The sequence below is a fragment of the Miscanthus floridulus genome, chromosome 19 (genome assembly GCF_019320115.1).
Source record: "Miscanthus floridulus cultivar M001 chromosome 19, ASM1932011v1, whole genome shotgun sequence".
In the NCBI taxonomy this organism is placed as follows: Eukaryota; Viridiplantae; Streptophyta; class Magnoliopsida; order Poales; family Poaceae; genus Miscanthus; species Miscanthus floridulus.
Window position 1 is genome coordinate 82,656,562 of NC_089598.1, and position 4,401 is coordinate 82,660,962.

Here is a 4,401-nt window from a genome sequence, read left to right on the forward strand (position 1 = left end):
ATATAGCCAATCACCGGGAGAATGCCAAAGACAAGAGACAATCGATTTTCTCCCGAGGTTCACGTGCTTGCCAACACGCTACATCCCCATTGTGTCGACCAACACTTGGTGGTTCGGCGGCTAAGAGGTGTTTCACAAACCTCGTCCACACGATTGGATACCGCAAGAACCGACCCACAAGTGAGGTAACTCAATGACACGAGCAATTTACTAGAGTTACCTTTCGGCGCTCCGCCGGGGAAGGTACAACTCCCCTCACAATCACCGGAGACGGCCACGAACAATCACCAACTCATGCCGATCCTCCACCGCTGCACCGAGCCGTCTAGGTGGTGGCAACCACCAAGAGTAACAAGCGAAATCCGCAGCGCAACACGAATACCAAGTGCCTCTAGATGCAATCACTCAAGCAATGCACTTGGATTCTCTCCCAATCTCACAAAGATGATGAATCAATGATGGAGATGAGTGGGAGGACTTTGGCTAAGCTCACAAGGTTGCTATGTCAATGAAAATGTGCAAGAAGTTATCCCTTGAGCCGGCCATGGGGCTATAAATAGAGCCCCCATCAAATAGAGCCGTTATACCCCTTCACTGGGTAAATCGTGGGCCGACCGGACGCTGCAGTCCAACTGACCGGACGCAGCACCGGACGCTTCAGTCGTGAAAACCAGACGCGTTCGGTCGGCATACCGGACGTGTCCGGTAGCCCCAGACTACCACGTGTCCGGTTCAAATCATCATAGCCGTTGCCGCGCATAATGCCAATGACCGGACGCTCACACCGGACGCAGACACTCAATTGACCGGACGCTCCACCGTCGAGTCCGATCGAGTCCAGTAAGCCACCAAGGCCGACCAGACGCGTCTGGTAGAGACTGACCGGATGCTGAGCCTCAGTGTCCGATCGAGTACAGTAAGCACCCATGGACGACCGAACGCGTCCGGTCACACCGGACCGGACGCTGCCAGCGTCCGATCGACTTCACTACGAAACACTATTTTTCTGAGTCATACCGGACGTGTCCGGTGTGGCAACCGGACGCGTTCGGTCGCTGAGTCTACCACCAAAAAATGGACGTGTTCGGTCATCATACCGAACACGTCCGGTCACTCTGTAACCAGCGCGACTACCTCCTCTTCGACTCTATCTTCTTCACCCTTGCTCAAATGTGCCAACCACCAAGTGTATCACCATGTGCACATGTGTTAGCATATTTTCACAAACATTTTCAAGGGTGTTAGCACTCCACTAGATCCTAAATGCATATGCAATGAATTAGAGCATCTAGTGGCACTTTGATAACCGCATTTCGATACGAGTTTCACTCCTCTTAATAGTATGGCTATCTATCCTAAATGTGATCACACTCACTAAGTGTCTTGATCACTAAAACAAAATGGCTCCTACATTTTATACCTTTGCCTTGAGCCTTTTGTTTTTCTCTTTCTTCTTTTCCAAGTTTAAGCATTTGACCATCACCATGCCATCACCATTGTCATGATCTTCGCCATTGCTTCATCACTTGGAGTAGTGCTACCTATCTCATAATCATCTTGATAAACTAGGCTAGCACTTAGGGTTTCATCAATTATCCAAAACCAAACTAGAGCTTTCAATCTCCCCCTTTTTGGTAATTGATGACAACCCTTATACATAGATATGAATTAAAGTACATTTGAATCCATGTTGCTTGCCCAAGCATATTTACCATGTGTAAAGGTAATGGACAAGTTTCATGACCTCCAAATGGTAGTAATTGCTCCCCCTACATATGTGCTAAGAGTTTGGATTGTAGCTTGCACATATGCTTAGATAGGAAATATAGGAGTCAATTTCTACCAAATGATGCTAAGGTATAAGAGATGGACCTTTGAAGCGTGATACCAATCGGAGTGCACCAATATACCATCCTTAGCACCATTAGTAACTAGACATATACAAAAAAACTAGAATACCTCGTGAGATCAACATTACATGCAAGGGTCTAGTTTCTATAGAAAGAACATAAGTCTAGTTACTTAGCCTATGCATGCTAGTTTTTCATTTTAACATTCAAACTTACAACTAGCATACACCACACAAGCATGGATATTTGGAATTAAAATTTATGCCATGCAAGCAAACATATGTAATGCTCATTCAAATGCACCATACAAATTTATGAGCTTGCTCCCCCTATTTGTATGCTCAAAATTTGAATTGATCCCCTTCTTTTGTCATATATTATCATTATTTCTCCCCCTTTGTTTCACTATCTTTGTACACTATTTCTCCCCCTTTGTCATCAATGACCATAAAGGCTTAAAGTATAGATAGGGTAGGATTAATAATGTCAACAATTTGCACAAAAGGTGGCCTCAAATTATAGATATGTTGGGGTGAGACCATGTGAAATGAGGATCATTTTCCCAATTTGGTTCAATCTAGATTACTTGCAAAAGATATTTAACTCGGTTTGATCCAAGGACAAGCTTCTTCACACCTCCAAATAAGGGTTATCGTGTACCATGTTGAGTTAAACACTTATAGCTCATTTTCTAAATCAAACACTAGGTTTGCAAGCCCATAAACATGTCATATGCTACCACTAGATCATTTCAAACATACAAGCAATAGTGGTACCATACAAGCATCAAATTCATTTGATTTTCATGAATGAGCCTATTCAAATGTGAAATATGTCTAGATGCACTAATCATGTCCTTAGCAAGGATGTATGCCATGCCAATCAACTTTTACCTTGGATTGCTCGAAGGAGAGGCATGCCATACAATGGGGGTGCATCAACACATATTGGAGAAGTCAAGTATGTTCAATTCATTCCTTAGCTTGCAAAACCTCTTCTCATCAAGTGGCTTGGTGAATATGTCAGCAAGTTGATCTTCGGTGCCCACACTCTCTATGCAAATATCCCCTTTTTGTTGATGATCTCTTATGAAATGATGACGGACATCTATATGCTTTGTTCTTGAGTGTTGAACCGGGTTGTTGGTGAGCTTTACGGCACTTTCATTGTCACATAGCAATGGCACTTGCTTGAACTTGATTCCAAAATCACTCAAGGTAGCCTTCATCCAAAGTAATTGAGCACAACAACTACCGGCCGAAATGTACTCCGCTTCGGCGGTTGAAAGTGCTACACTATTTTGCTTCTTTGATGACCAAGACACAAGTGATCTTCCCAATAGTTGACATGTGCCCGATGTGCTCTTTCTCTCAACTTTGCATCCCACATAATCGGAATCCGAATATCCAATCAACTCAAATCTTGCTCCTTTGGGATACCATAATCCAACATGTTGTGTATGCTTCAAATACCTCAATATTCTCTTAGTTGCCTTCAAATGACTTTCTCTTGGTGAGGCTTGAAATCTAGCACACATGCATACACTAAACATCACATCTGGTCTTGATGCGGTCACATAGAGTAGACTTCCAATCATGGACCGATACATCTTTTGATCCACCATATTGCCACTAGCATCACTATCTAAGCTTCCACTTGTCCCCATTGGTGTACTAATAGCTTTACTTTCATCCATTTCAAACTTCTTGAGCATGTCCTTGATATACTGAAAGGATCAAGATGCCCAAGAGGGGGGGGGGTGAATTAGGCTAATTCTAAATTTTCTTGCAATAATCAAATCCTACGGATAGCCCAATTAACCCCTTGTGCCTAGAAAAGTGTTTCTATCAAATTAACGCACAAAAGACTTGCAACCTATGTTCCAAACTTACTCTAGCATGGCAATTCTATGAATGTAAAGACAAGTATGGAATTGCTCAAAGTAAATACTTAAAGTAAATGCTCAAAGTAAATGGAGAGAGGAACGCGGCGATGTTTTGCCGAGGTATCAGAGAGTCGCCACTCCCCACTAGTCCTTGTTGGAGCACCCGCGCAAGGGTGTAGCTCCCCCTTGATCCGCGCAAGGATCAAGTGCTCTCTACGGGTTGATTCTTCGACACTCCGTCATGGCGAATCACCCAAAGCCGCTCACAACTTGAGTTGGGTCACCCACAAGCTCCGCCGGGTGAACACCAAGCTCCCAATCACCACCAAGCTGTTTAGGTGATGGCGATCACCAAGAGTAACAAGCACGAACTCTCATTTGACCACGCGAAGCCTAATGAGAAGATGGATGCACACTTGTCTACTCTTGATTCACTAATGAGGCTTCACTCTTGGATTCTCAAATCACAAACACCTCACTAGGACCTTGCTCTTCTTGGCACTCACAAACGTGTTTCTCAGCTGTTGGAATGAGCAAAAGTATCTCCACACACGAGTGGAGCTTCTATTTATAAGGCAGCCTGAAAAATGAACCGTTATGAGCTTCTGCGGGGTGACCAGACGCTCCGGTCGTATTGACCAGACACTCCGGTCAGCACAACCCGCG